The sequence below is a fragment of the Cyprinus carpio genome, chromosome B1 (genome assembly GCF_018340385.1).
Source record: "Cyprinus carpio isolate SPL01 chromosome B1, ASM1834038v1, whole genome shotgun sequence".
In the NCBI taxonomy this organism is placed as follows: Eukaryota; Metazoa; Chordata; class Actinopteri; order Cypriniformes; family Cyprinidae; genus Cyprinus; species Cyprinus carpio.
Genome location: NC_056597.1, coordinates 28,212,970 through 28,229,284, shown reverse-complemented (window position 1 = coordinate 28,229,284; position 16,315 = coordinate 28,212,970). Strand labels below are relative to the sequence as shown.

The following is a 16,315-nucleotide window of genomic DNA, read 5'->3' as shown; positions in this document are numbered from 1 at the left end:
AGAAGCAAAATTATATAATTCTGTTTTCCCAAACAATAGCTATAGTTTTAAGTAGTCTACAAAAACATCTGTAAGAATGAAGTAAATATAACAGATAAATCCTAATGCGTCAATGAAGATTACCATGTAGCAATCAGAGAATTATTTTCCCATATAATCTAACAAATGCATCAGAACTAGAGACGAACAAACAAAAAAAAAAACACTCTTTATCTAACTAATCAAACAAACAGGTTTGTAAAAATGTCGTAAATTGTTTGTGATTCAGTTTGATTATCCATTGTAGAAAACCAGACTTGCAAATGAATTATATTGATTGTCAATGGTAAAGAATCTCTTTATTCTGTGCACAATGAACTAATGCAGGTAAAGACCATTAACATCCAGTTATGTCCAAAACAACATTAAAAAGAGTATCAAAATATGAGAATACTTGATAGCGGGGCTGTGCCCCAGTACTGATGAAAGGCTAGAAACACCCTTCCTGAAACCAGATTATTTAATATAGGAAGTTTAAGGTGATTAATGTAGTTGTCACACCCATGGACATTTTGTTGTGTTTTCTTCCCCCATGTGCTCTGTTTGACCTAGTTTTTTTCTCCATTTGATTATGTCATTTGGTTCAGATGTGTCTGGTTAATTATCTTCATTTACTCCTGTATTTAAAGTGTAGTCTGTCCTGTCTTCCTTTGTCCGGTATTGTTGAATATTATCCTTTGTGTTAGAACCTCTTCTTTGCTACACAACCAAACATCAAAACAAGAGCATAACAAACTAACGCCCAGCCTCCTTCTCCCACTACCCCTGACACCACACACCACTAACATCCAAAACACCCTCACAACCCCCTATCTCCCACTACCTTTGCACCAGTCCTCACCATTGCCACCACTGTCTGCTGTCAGCCCCTCTGCTCACCCTCAGCCCACGATCTGTGCGGTGGGATCACAGTGGGTCTGCCAGTCTCCATTGGTGTCATGGCTGGAGGATCCTTTTTCTACGCTTCCAGCCTCTGAATCCCAGACTCCGCCTCGGTCCTTCGACCCAGCAGCTCCACTATGGCTCCTAGCTCCCTTCTCTCCGCTATGGCCAGTCAGTCCACCAGCTCCACCGGGCTACCTCATCCCTCCAGCTCCACCTTGGTCAGTCATCGACCATCTGCCGCCTCGGAACTCCACTCCTCCAGCTACACCTCATCCCTCCATCCCTCTGGCTCTGTCAGGCTCCTCCTTCCCTTCAGCTCCACATTGGTCATCTGTTGCTCCAGCTCCACAGTGGCCTTCCAGATCCTCACCTCCGCCTCGGTCACCGGAGCCATCTACTCCACCTTGGCCCTTCAGATCCTCCCAGTCACCCTGGCTCTTCAGCTCTCCGTCTCGGGTTCCTCCACCACTGTTGGTTGGCCCCTGGAGCCTTCAGTCCTTCCTTAACCATGCCTCCCCCATCCGTTGGCTCCACCGTGGGTCGCAATCATGGCTGTGGCCTGGGTCCCACCTGGCTCCTCCTGCTCAAAGTCCCTCCTGTCTTCTCCCTGGCTCCTCCCTCCATCTGACCTGCCCTGGCTCCTCCCTCCTTCATTTCCACCCTGGACTCTATTTGTCGTCCTCCTCCCAGGTGTCGGGCCTCCGCCCGAACCTCCTCCAGTATTTGTCTGCCTGCCTTCCTGCAAGCCCTTTGACATCTCCAGTCACCATCTTATTTCCACTCCTTTGTCCTCTTCCTAAGTCCCCCGCCTTACCTCCCCTTGTTCTTCCTGGGGCACAAGGTTCCTTCAGGGAGGGGGGTGAATTGTCACACCCATGGATGTTTTGTTGTATTTTGTTTCCCCAGTGTGCTCTGTTTGACCTAGTTTCTGTCTCCGTTTGATTATGTAATTTGGTTCAGGTATGCCTGGTTAATTATTTTCATTTGTTCCCGTATTTAAAGTATAGTCTGTCCCGTCTTCCTTTGTCCGGTATTGTTGAATGTTACCCTGTGTGTTAGACCCTCTTCTTCATGTGGATTACCATTTAAATTTTTTGTTATAAACTTCATTGTGCCTTTGTCTCCTTAACAGCAGTATCTAAATGTAGTTGTTTAGGCAACCAACCAACTGAATTTGAAAAAAAAAAAAATATATATATATATATATATATTATTTTGTAAAAACTTTGTGGGCTGGCATTTCTTAAAAAAGTCTTTTTGGATCAGCGTCTCGTGATGGGTGAGCAACCAAGATGTTTGCTCTCTGCAGCACAAGGTAGCAGAAATGGAGACTACTATGCAAGACTGTGTTTGGATGGAAAACTTTGGTGGCAAAATTGTTTGCAAATTCTGTAATGTAATCAATCAACTAGGGAAATCTATTAGTTATGCCTATTATATCTTTTTTCCCCATATTCACATGGGATTGGCTTGCCTTAAAAATAATAATTATAATTATGATTTAATTCTGAATAAATTATCTTAAAACAGTCTTATTTTTTTTCTGGAGTTTTATGGGTGGTTTAATAAGGAAGAAAGAAAAAGATAATATTTGTTGCTATGTAGCTGTTGAAAGAAAAAAACTATCTTCCACATCACTGGCTTATCTTAAAAAAGATTAATACATGAGCGCATAACCCAGACTGTAGGGGGGGGGGGGGAGAAAACCAAAAAATAAACCTCAAAGGTACTCTTCTGAATAACTGAAACTGCATACTATAACAAGAGGACCAATTTGACAGTGGGGTGTTGATTCACTTCAGACTGTCAGTAAGGCAATAAACTCACTCTTGAACTTCAGCTAGCATACTCACTCTCATCCTAATCAGTATTGATTCAGCCAACGACTGCTTGGACAGAGGAATCATGGTATTCTTAAACAGAGCAAGGCAGGTGAACTGAACCATCCCGTCACCCAAAAAAAATTCATTTACAATGCAATTATCAGTTACATCACTTCCTCTGGTGCATAGAATCAGGAGTTACAGTAGAAAGAGATCTATGCAATATTTATTGATAAAACCTAAATCACTGTTGTCAAAATATATCAATGCACAGGAGAAGGTCCATTACATCAATAAATGTGTCAGAAAATTTGATAAAAGTTTATACCTCAATACAATGCACAATATCAAGAGCTGATTTAACCTCACCAGATATAGTCCACAACCTGTCTTCCCTGTATATGTTATACCAGGATAATGGGCACTTCTGTTTAAACACCACCGAGTTGTGTTTTGCTGTGTCAACCCCATAATTAAAGCGGGGGCAATAATCCAGCCACGAATAAAACCCCATAGTCCCATTTTACATTACTTACTCCCCCCCCCGTCCCCCCCACATATCCCCCCCTGGGCTGGTGCTTGTGAAACACAAAGGGATTTGGCAAATAAATATGTTCACTCATTTTTTTCACGTTCTGCATCATGTCCTGTATACAGTGGGAGGGCGACAGTTGTATGCTGCACTGTTCTACAAATTATTATATTAACTGCAACTGAAAACTTTATAAAAGTAAAATGTAAGGTTGAAAGAAACTGTATGTAAGAAAACATGAATTTAGCTTATCATGATTTTCAGTCTTGTTCTCTTTTGGCTTATTTTTTGGCTTATTGGGTATACAAATCAAATCAAAAATATAATAAATACTAACATAGCTGCATCCTAAAAGCATGTTGGTGGAGTCACATATTCAAAAATAAGAAGAGTAACTATGTTCAGTACCTTCACACATAGACTTGCAAAACAGATCTGGCTTGAATGAGATGACAGAAAGTCTGTAACACTGGCCATTACGATGCATTGAATATATTCATTCCAGAAAACAGTGCTGGGACTATCATTTTGAATAGTTTTTTAGAGAAAAATTAAAGCTAGTCGAAAACAGCTCATGCGAGAGAAAATGGATCACAATCTTTCAGGGGCTGATTGTACAGAATATTTGTGAATCTGTTTTGAGTGTCTCACTTTGTGAGTGTAGTGATGTGCTGTTTGCTGTAACCAGCCTGTAGATTGTTAATCCTGTAAATATTTTATATTCAAATAAAGGTATCAACAGTGATAAACTGCGTGTTTTAATTAATTTGCGTACTAATGTTCACATCTCAGATGAATGTAAACACATATACAGTATAGTTTGTTCCCATATGTATTACTAGCACAGGTGAGTTTTATTGTACAGCAAGAGCATAAAGGCTCCTCTGATTAGTAAACTGTCTAATCAGACTGGATTATTCAAATGACTCAACGTTATCAATTATAAATTCAATAATTTGTTTCCCCCGAAAAAGGCCTAAAAGGAAGAAGAAATTTGATTTGCCTCCACACATATAAATAACCAGCTATTATTAAAGGTAACCTTTCCAACCAGTTATTTATGTGCAAATGGTTACAATTAGTTCCAGAAGCACCTTTTGTTCTGATTTCCAGTGGAGAAGCCAGAAGCTAATATGGATGGAAATGGATTGTGATAGTATTGTGGCTCAGGCACTTAGCTCTCGCTGTTTTTGGATGAGATAAGCAAAACTTCACAAGTGTGCTTTTGTGTTTGCAGTTAACACACTATGGCAGCAGTCCATTGTCTTCCAGCCAGAGCTGGATTTGATGCTTTGCACTTCAAAATTTAGATTATAATTATTCGCAGCACGCTCTTGAAATGTTTAAATAGTTTTGCAACTGAACGCTTTACATACACTTTTAACACAAATTCAATTGAATCCACAGTGTCAGATGGTAAACGAGCACAAACAAATACAACACACCAACAGTTACACTTGCTCTCTTAAATGTAATTTGCTACAGAGCTTTTAAAAAAAAAACTTTTATGTAGCCAAATTACACCTACCACCATCCTGTGGTATGCTGTGTGAAAGAATATTTGAATATATAGTGGTGGGCCAAAATTATTAGAACACTAAGTAATTTTCACAAGCAAAAAAAATAAATAAATGGTTTTAAAGTCAGTTATTTCTGTCTTTGCTGTAGTTGTTCAGGTAGAAAATACCAGTTTACATTTCCAAACATTCAACTGTAATAATCCAATGAGAATTTTGTTTGCACAAGGAGTCTGACACAGCAGTGCTCCACACAGAACACCATGATCTAATCAGCATCCAGTCTGTCCTGGAATGACATGAAGAAACAGAACAAACTGAGACAAACTAAATCCAGAATTTGCTGTCTTTTGTCATGAAGGAACCTATTTGTGGTTCATTGTTCTGACTGCCAGTGTCATGATTGTTTACTGTCCTGTCCTGTCCTGTCTTGTCTTGCTCAGGCTCCGGTGCTCGTAGCTGCAAGTTGTTTTCCTCACCTCTCTGTGTGCTCAGGACCCGCAGGCGCTTCCTGGCATCTGCCCCCCCCCCCTCGGGGTCTCTGTGGACTCTTCAGCGGATTATTATTATTTAGTTAATAGAAGTTGACTTGATAAAGAAAAGCTATTTTATGACATTATTTTGATAGCAATCCTTAATTTACAAAGTGCCTAAAACTTTTAACAGTACTGTAGCTTGCAGGCAGGGCGTCTTGAAGCATCTTGGAGAAGTTGCCACCAGTTCTGCTGGATTGAGTCTGTCTCAGTTGTTCTGTTTCTTCATGTCATACCAAACAGTTTCAATGATGATGAGATCAGATCTCTGTGTAGGGGCACTCTAAAAATCTCACTGGATTATTACAATTAATGACAATTACAATTAATGGCAAAATGGAATGTTTGTAAATGTAAAACTGATAACTCCTACGGACCCTCTACAGCAAACGATAGAAATAACTGACTTAAAACCCATATTAGCTGGTGATAATACTAGTGTTTTCTAATCATTTGGGGGGCCACCTCTGTGTGTGTGGGGTGTGTGTATATATAATATATATATATATACTATATATATAGATATGATACTAAACACAAATAAATATATCCACAAAAAACAAGAAACAAAATGTATATATTCCACAACAGGAACGTGGTCAATTTGTAAGCTAGAAGGTTATATATAAAAAAAGAAAATCAATAGCTGGATGTTTCATTCTACGTTGTCATTGAACAGTTGATTTAAAAATAAATAATAAATACATGGGCCCACCCCTGAAACACAACCAAAAACACCTTCCAAAGAACCAGAGAAAAAACATGCCTTGAGAGACAAAATGAGGGCAGCCATTGTGACATGATCTGAGTCTGGCGCCATAACAGAGCCTCCTAATCCATAATCATCAGAGCAAAACTGGCAGGATTCACTTTCCTCAGGTTTAGATTACAGGTTAATACATGATTCTTGAAAATCCAAAGGTAGCACAGCCTGGTAAATCCTGAAGCCAGATGAACCTCTGTGAGGTTTTCGACCCATGATGTCTAAAATCCTACAAGCGAAGTCAAGTGCAACGGGCTAAAGCTTTCAGCTAATTGATGATAACATATGAAGTTTTAAATGACAAATTTTTATGTTTAGTAACAATGCATCCTTGCTCTGGATTAAGATGATGTTAAGGTTAAAGGGATAATACACCCAAAATGAAAAATTCTGTCATTAGTTATTTACCCCTTGTGTCGTTCCAAACTGTAAGACTTTCGTTCATCTTCGGAACACAAATGAAGATATTTTTGATGAAAATCTGAGAGCTTTCTGTCCCTTGCATAGACAACAATGCAAATTGACACTTTCAAGGCCAGAAAGGTAGTAAGGGCATCGTTTAAGTAGTCCATGTGACATCAGTGGTTCATCCGTAATGCCTCCAGTCAGTCTCTACTGCCATTCACCACATGGACTATTTTAAAGTCCTTACTACCATTCTGGCCTTAAATCTTTTGGTGTCAGTCTTTGATGCGCATTCATGAGGAGTACCACAACGTAGCTTCATAACATATATGGTTAAACCCAGGGCTCGAATAGAGGGGGGATGCCATGTAGAAAAAAACGACAAAAAGTATCCCTAACTAACCCCCGACTTTGCAAAAACCAAACAAAAACACATCTTGAGAGTCCCAAAAACATTCACTGGCGCAATGAAGCCAGTTAGAATACAATAATAGAATGCCCTTATAATTCAAGCAATGAAAGAAAAAAAAAATAACCATGTATGAGTTTGTTACGTTTTTATATTCACTGCACAAGCAATGTACTTTTCTGAATATCAGCACATGTGCGCGCAAGCACAAATGGGCTATTAATTTTGTACAACAGTGCATAGCAACACAGTTTTTCCGTTTATTGAATGAATCAGATTTTGAACGAATCGAGTGAGCCAGTGATTCAACGGCCCATTCAAGATGGACTCACTTGTTTAATTTCTAATTGAATCAGCCGTTTTGAATGAATCTTTTGATTTGAATGATTCAATAAATCATTTATTAAAACATGGACTTGCTGCCAACTACTGGCAGTTTTATTGTCATCATTATTTATCCCTGACAGACCTATACCAGACAAGGTGCCAGGAATACTAGCACAAAAACACATTTAGCAAAATATTGACCAAAATTCCTCCATTTCATTAACCAGAAGGAAAAAAAATCTTATAAATAATAGTTCATTTAATAAGGCAAATTTTTCATCAAATAAAAATTACACAATTTTTATAATCATTATGTAAAATTAGCTACAGGAACAACCATGCTTCATGCTTTGAGTTTCATAATCACTGTTACACATCACACATAAAGTGAAGGCATATGGAACGTGCAAGAGCTAACTGGCTCCAAATACAGATATTCGGCATGCCAGCTATTAATGGAAGAAAGATACATGATAAGGGACAGCCGTAGGGAGCGAGCAAGATGTAGCGCTGATCGAAATAGAGAGCCAGCACAATCGCAGCAGCCGTTAATGAAACATATACCCGCAGACTGAGCACTGAATGCTATTGATTGGAATATAGAATATACAAAATGCCTATTGAACTTGTGAACGGCTGTATTCCAGGACTAAGCGAGTCTCATCAAAGCCTAACAATGGCTTGCAAGACCAGATTCATCTTGAATGCATGTTCTCTGTTGAGCTGCAATATTGTGAACATTTTGAAAAACTTCATTTTAAAACATCTTAAATAGCTCATCAATTGAGTATGTCACCATCATTTCCACTTAATGGACCATCTGGCTCTAATTATCTGATTTCTCCAATGGCTAAATTTAGAGGTGCCTGCAGGATTCTCATCCATGATACACAGAAGAATACATCAAGGTGGCACTAATGTATTTATACAAGAATCCTAACCTCGAGACAGAAGGGATCACACGCTCCAAATCTGATTCTGGTGCAAATGTGAGAGAAAACAAATAGAGCTATACTCGCTAAAACAACAGCAAATTTACGAAACCAAAAGTCACTCAGAACCGCTTTCCACATCAGTCTAGTCTACATTCATTTGTCACTAGTCTACTAGAAAAGAAACCACAAAGCAATCTATATGTTTTTCACTGATTTCAGTACATTACTGTGAAAGAACAGGAAATTAGAAGAAGGCCTAAGCTTTTGTGTTTTTGTCCCATCTAATTGGGATTTTTTTGATTACTTTTTCTTGATTGGTTTAACATTAGCTAAGTCAGAGAATGCTATAGATCAACCATACTAATTTAAGTGCTTTTTTGTGCAAATGCCCCCAAGCTGACCACTACCGTGTCAAGGTTATCAAGGAAAATCTACTGCATTCAGTGCTAAGAACATGTCAATAAATGCCGGGAATCCCGGGAATTTCATCTCATGTCTTCAAGCGCAATATTTTCCACTTAAAATGAGTAATTATGAGATCTGAACATTTAATTTGAAATCTAAAAATTTTACATAAAACAAAACTAAAGCATTTAGCATAAATGGACAAAGTCAAAAGTAAAATATACTTCTTTTTCCTTGAAAATTATTTCCCTTTACTGGTCCAGTATGTTATCACTTCACATTACCAAGAAGTACAGACAAATTATATATTTTGCCATTTTAAACACTTTAAGTACAGAGTTTATCAGTGAACATACAGTATCTGTCCATTCTTCTTTGAAGGTTCTTTTTCCGCATTTTTTTTAATGTCACCATATGATACGCAAATGTAATATATGACATATACTGCCCTATATCAAGAGTGATATGATATATAGTCATATATGCTATCTATAAGAAGATAAAGATGAATATAATAACATGAAAAAAATTGAATTCCCATAGTAAAATTAGTAAATTTTCATGTTAATATCTATATGATGATTTGTACATGGTATTGTGGTATATGTAGCAACCATATATGGCAACAATATATCTTTATATGCAACTTTATTAAAACAACATATAATACAAAAAAAATATTTTTACATGTCTATCTTTTATATTTACTTATATATAAAATCAAGTTGATGGGTTTTAGGATGGATATACATCTACATGACATGTACTTGTACATAAACATAGTAATGTTTAAAAATACATACAAAAAAATAATCAACATATTAAAACAAATATATGAAATTGTTCTAATTTCTAATATGTTTTAGACTACATATGACAAAATATTTCATATATGGAAATTTAATGTGTGTGTGAGTGTGTGTGTGTGTATATATATATATATATAATATTTTTGTATGGGATCATTGACATGGGCTGATTGGGCTGATGTGCAGCTGTATCAGCTTGCTGTGACTCATCTGTTGTAAGGCTGAAGATTTACATAGTCATGCTAGAGCTGTCACTTTGCTAATCTACTTCATTTAGTGTAATGATCATGAATCATTAAACATTTTCATTAAGACCCCCTGACCTGTACTACATGTGACACGCCTCCCAAATGACATATAATTAAAGCAGGTGGCACAGACTGAGTAGAGCGGTTCACACAAAACGTCATCTTGCATTTAAAACATTATAAATAATGTGATAATTTTTCAGTATATCATGCAATTACTGTAATTATTTAGATTTTTTTTTAATTAATTGACACCCCAATAAAAAAAATTTAAAAAAAAAACTGACTGGATAAAACTTGATCAAATAAGTGCAATTAAACCTCATGCTAACCTAGTTCATATTCAGTAAAGCAGAATAGCTGGTTTATGGACAAAAAAAGAAAAGATAAAAGCTTAAACCTGTTTAAAAATGAAGCACTCCAGTTTGGATATGGGTGGATGCCTGTTAACTGACAACCGTTAAATGCTGAACTCACTGCTGAGTTTTGTGATTTCATCAAAATCAGTGGGAGTTCTGCATACAAATGATTGACAGGCCTGATTTGGACCGCAGGCTGCCAGTTGCTGCTATAATCTCCATAGCAGGAGCAAATATTAACATTTAATTAGTCTGACAAACATCTAGCATGGCTAGCAGTATTTGTGCACGAAAAAAAAATCTAAACCAAATAAAAGCCAGCATTGCCTGGGTTTACCACTGTCTGCATCTTTTTATATATTCTTCTCTTTCATTGACTTCCTCCTACACGTGATCTAAATGACCTGTCAGACTATCCAGCCCTTTCCATTTTCTTTAGAGTACTTCCTTCTCTAATATCTTATTGATCCCACATTTAATGGTGTGTTTACTCGGGTGTTTGTGTGTGTACCAGTCATTCCATCAGTTGAACACAACATCACTGTACATCTGAGCTCTACATCCAGGAACGTGGGATTAGTATTTAATGACCACTTAAATTGCACTGCCCAAACCTTGGACCACCTGGTCTTACAGGTTTGTATTATAACATCTCTCCATTCTTTTACTTTTCTGCATTTGTACTTCTGCTCCAGCTCAAAGACTCTGGTAAGACAATGTTTTATAAGAGTCAATCTAAGAGACCCTCAAGAACGTGAACAGCTTACCTTCCTTTTGGCTCGCAGTTGGCCCTGATAGTTGTCTGATGAGTCTCCAGGAATCTCTCCTCCCCAAAGCGTCAACCCGACAATAGTGTAGGTATTCCCATGACCACTAGGGGCAGAACATACACCCAGCAATGCCACTATGATATGATACCTGTAACCAAAGAGAGCGAGATATAGCACCTGTGCTGCCAGTGAAGATACAAACAGGGAGTCACTAACACTACTTATACAGTGTGTGATTCTTGCATTCTAAAATTAGATTTAATGTTGTTAATGTTGTTGTTTAATAATAAACATAACTAATAAATATATTTAATAAACATTCATTATAACTATTATGAATAACCTTTATAATAATTAATAAACAAGTAGTATTATTATTATTATTATTATTATTATTAACAACAACTAGTAGTAGTAGTGGTAGTAGCATTGCGGTTGTTAATAATAATAATAAACAATAGTTGCCTTTGATATTATTCCCATTATTTACACAACAAACAACAACAGTAATACTAATTAATAAATAATAATATTAAATAATAATAATAATTATAATAACAGCTGTTTAATGATAATAAAAATAATAATACTTGTTTAACTACTACTGTTGCTGAATGATGATGTTAATTATTATAAATATTATATATTCTAATTAGTAGCTAGTAGTGATATAACAAATATTTTTGTAATTATTACTATTAGGATTGTTATTGTTGTTGATGATGATGATGAAAACCCCACCACCACACAACAATTACTATTATTATTATTATTATGTGTGAAAGGTGTTTTATTATATTATTAATAATAATAATAAAAAACACCTTCACACAAGATTGTGCCTCAAAGTGCTTTTACAAATAATCTGGGAGGAAGGAAGAAATTTTGTGCATGCATATTTAAAGAGCTCTCACATGAAAGGGTCCTCTGAAGGTCTCGGCCAGGCAACGTAGCAGAGGGTCTCCGATTGGGTAATTTTTTGATGGTTGAAAAGAAACACAGAGGAAAAGCCAAAACCACAGCCCAGCACCCCAAATACACACAATGATCACCTTAGTGGCTGTGGCTGAAAGCCGTGGTTTTCAGGGGATGGATGATGGCCAATGTACCTGTACAACACAAACAGATGACTGCTCAATCTCACATACCATCAATATGATAAAACATCAAAGACGCACCATAGTTGGGCGATTTTTTAATTTGCAGGTTGTGTAATGATCTAAATAACTGATTGATAATGGGGGTCACATCAAAGAGACCAATCATATCTGTTGCTGCTGTATGTGTGAGCTAAATATTTCTCTCGAAAGCTATGGAGGAATTCAACCTGCCAGGCGAATACAACATAACAGAACAGTAATAAGAAGAACTGAACCTTCACACCAATTCTTCATTTTAACTACATTGAAACGCTGACCAATCATATGCCACTGATTACTTGTGAACTCTGGACCATAATGTCAGACTAAGCCTCTGTGGTTAACATATTCAAAATCATTCGCGAGTGATAATAGGCCATTTGCTTTTGTTAACGACCTCACTCGTGTAAGCAGTGAATGGCTTATTAGACAGCCAATTATACTCTTGGGCAGAGAAGGTTATTTTGGGATATGGATGTCAAAGCACTTATGTAGGCATCTGGATAAACAACAGGAAAGATGACTGAAGGGTACACTGTGTATTAGTTATAACAGTCATGAATATAAATCTCAGCAAGTATCTAGTAAACATTCACAAACGTAGATTAATTAATATACTGCAATTAAAAACAGCTCATTAGGTCATGCTGTGATGTGTTACATTGCCACATTCACACAAGCCAACACATGTGATGGATCCAGTACAATTTGGCATCCGCATTAAAAGAAACTAATCCTGTTATTTATACTATTTAGCATAAATAAATGAATAAAAAGCTAGTTTTAAACATCACATTTTGGCTTTATTTGATGTTTTCTGGTTAGATTATTTATGCATGCATGCATGCATGTATGCGGTTGCCAAAAAGCAATCTTTCAGCCGGCACAAATAAATAAATGAATAAACAAAATCGAATTCAATAAAATCTCAAATAAAAGCAAATACACACAAATAAATAAATGAATAAACAAAATTGAATTCAATAAAATCTAAAATAAAAGCAAATACAGCTGATTAACATCTTAGGCTATAGATAAATACAGCAGATTTTAGAGTGTCATGCCTTATTTTGTACTCGGTTCATGTAAAATTAACATCACTCAGCGAAATAACATCGCATGAAAGTGTAATGCTACTGATGCTACATAGACAAATGTTTGAACTGACATTGAACCTAATAGACTCCACTATTCTTTGAAAATGTTACACACAACAGGTTTCATTAAAGTTTCATAAACCAACAGAATGAGGTTTTGTTTAGCAATGCCATCTCTCTGACAGTAAATTAAACATTTATCGTAATGAAAATACCGTCTGGCCAAGTTGTGTCAGCACAAATCTCACACTTTCCTCCAAATGCAGCAGTGCAAGCACACTGACCCACTGCAAATTCCTGCAGACGTCACCATGCTCTGTATATAAGAGTAGTGACTGCCTACCAGCAAAAACAACAGTAACAGCAAATGTGGGTCGTGGAAATATGTAGCCTGGAGCGCTATGTGACATTTTGAGCACAGGAAATAACTGTGTAGAACACTCAGTCAAGACTGAATCTTGTTTTCTCTTATCTGTTATAATTTCCCTACTTGCAGTAAACTATGTCCTTGTTTGCTAACTGTATACTGGCTGGCAAAAAAACAAAACATTTTGTTTTTGTTTTATATTCCAAGGTCAACTTTATATTATTAGTAAAGGTTGATGGAACAAAATGAGTCATAATTAGCTTTTTATGACCATATTCAATTTTTCATGCCCTCAGTAACCAAATATCTTTGAAAAGCCTGCGTTACACTGTGACAGGATCAAAAAATAAATATAATGTCGATGTCCAAGTTATTCAAGTCATTTTTGCAGTCGAGTTTCAAAATGTTTTCTAATATTTTCATAGTAGTTTGGATTTGGAGTTAATTACTAACTTGAGATTTAATCTTAAAACATCAGTCAAAGTTGGTTTTGCAAATGATAGGATATTTTTTTAATAGAATTCACTGTACTTCTGCTTTTACAGTAATAAAACTATGTTGATAAAAGCCTTGCATCCTCAAACACGTCCGCTTTTCAGAATAAATCAATATTATATCAGGATTGTAATACAAAGCAATTCAGCTCAGCAATTGCCAACTCATCTTTTAAGCATTTTAAATATTATACATATAATATAAAAAAAAAATCTATGTTATGTTGGCTGAATAATAGCTTATGTTTATATCTGATTAACCTGACATTTTAACTAGAAGTCATAGTTGAGGTCAACCTGTGACAGAAACCCAAGCTTCAGACCATGAGCTTCAGGTATCAGTTTACTAATGTAATAAAAAAGTTATGCTGCTTCTATCATTTTCACAAGTGCAAAGTGACAACTCGCTTCTGACATGAGTTTCACTGACAGGACACAGAAAAAGTCATAGATAGATGTTGACATTAGAGTGATGTCCGTCAGACTCAGCTACAGTATCTAGCTCTTGGACTCATTGTACAGCACTGCATAACTCTGAAAACTCATCTTAACTGTAGAACTCAAACCACTCATGATACAAGGGCCATAGATAGTGTCAAAAATAATTTACCTAAGCAAGTACCCAGTTATACTGACATTTCAAAAGGGTACTAATATGTATACAAATTCTCAACTGCTGCCAACCTTATATTTTTAAAAGAATACCACTGATTCATCATCAAAATGGATTAAATACAATTTGAGCTTTTCAATTCAGGCTAAGAATTATACAATAAATTATATTCATGATGCTTAATGGTGATTTCCACGTATAGAATGAATGTGCATCTGCACCTGCAAAGATGCCCCCTGAATGTGCTATAAATAAGTTAGCTGAGCTCACCGATCCACAATCATTGCGCAGCCATTCACTTCAAGTCAAGCATTGTGCTATGAGTAGGAAGGACTGCCTGAGGCACTTTTCCCAGTTAAGAAAAATGACACATGGAGCACAACAAACTAATATCAGCACACAAAATAACACATAAATGACGGTTTAAATCAGCCTTAACTAAATCTGTAAAATATATATAAATCCATATCAAAACAGATTTAAAAATACACATAGAACTCTTTAGAAACAAAAGGGAGAAAGGGGGGAAGCGAATAACAATTGGCTTTGTAAGGCAATAATTTACTTGGGCAATGGTGTCAAAACTAACCAATCATTGCATCACTACATATGACATCCCTAAACAATTGTGGAAAATATTAATAAAATTGCATGCCATAAAATTAACGTTGCAATAAATATAAAATAAAATACATGTTTTTATATTATATTATATTATATTATATTTATATTATATTATACTATTTAATGTATTTATTATTATTATTATCATCATCATCATCATCAGTATTTTCTATAAAATATTTGGGGGTTTTATATTTATTTATTTTACTTATTTATTAGCAAATAAGTTTTACATCGTTCTTAATATATAAACTTGTCTGCCAAATCAAAGTCAGTGTGAATTAATCAACATGGAAGACATTTTGTTGTTATGTGACAAATGGATATATATAAATATTGCATTTCTAAAGACAAACACAAAAAAACTTTAGGCCCGTTGCGATTGTGTTGCAGGGTTTAGTGTATCTGATCCTGCACTTCCGACACTGAATGAATGAGAGCATGGCATTTAACACGACATCCATCGAGTTCTCACAGTGATCCTACTCTACCTGTCGACTGCTATTGCGCTCATTGAGTAAATGCTGGCAAACACGGAGGGTGACGGGGGAAAAAGTTGTGAAATTTACAGTAGGCTTCTCCAAAATACCAGTCACCGTGCGTGGCATAAACAAAATTAATCAAAGTGTTTGAAGGCGGAAATCGATGCGTCTGAAAACGCCAGGTTGAGCAGAAAGTAATTGGTGACGGTTCGCATCCGTTTGTGAGCCAGAATGATCCACATGACGATCAGATTCCCGAACACCCGCGATCGCCAGGATGGAGCTGTACGCGACAGACCAGAGCGCGACGCGCCACGGCGGCTGCACAAACTGGTTTGTAAAGTTCCCCGTTAGGTTAGATCCGTTCTGTGGCGGTGCCATGGCGAAAATGTCCAGAAATCTTCTGATGTAAAATATCTAAAGTGAACTGGAGACCGCGCACGATGCACACTGTTCCAAACGCGCGCGAAAGTGTCTTGTGTGTTCAAGCGAAAAACGGCAACATGTCACTTATAAATGGTCGATATGGTGAGAATCGATGCAAAATGCACCGACTGAACAATTGTGTAGTCTTCCCTATGGATAAGTAAACCGCTCCTAAGTTCTCAAATGCGCGTGATTGTCTCTTGACTCCTGTTGAACGCAGCCACGAGCGCAACACACTCTGTAGTCAGATGCAGTGCAATGCACAGTGTGTGTAACTAGTGCCACTGGGAGAGAAAGTGATCGATTGATTCACG

General features: G+C 36.7%; 1 pseudogene; it reads right to left on the bottom strand.

The window, feature by feature from the left end:
* Window positions 1-1,592: 1,592 nt before the first annotated feature.
* Window positions 1,593-16,050, bottom strand: LOC122135783 (annotated as a pseudogene).
* Window positions 16,051-16,315: the final 265 nt, after the last annotated feature.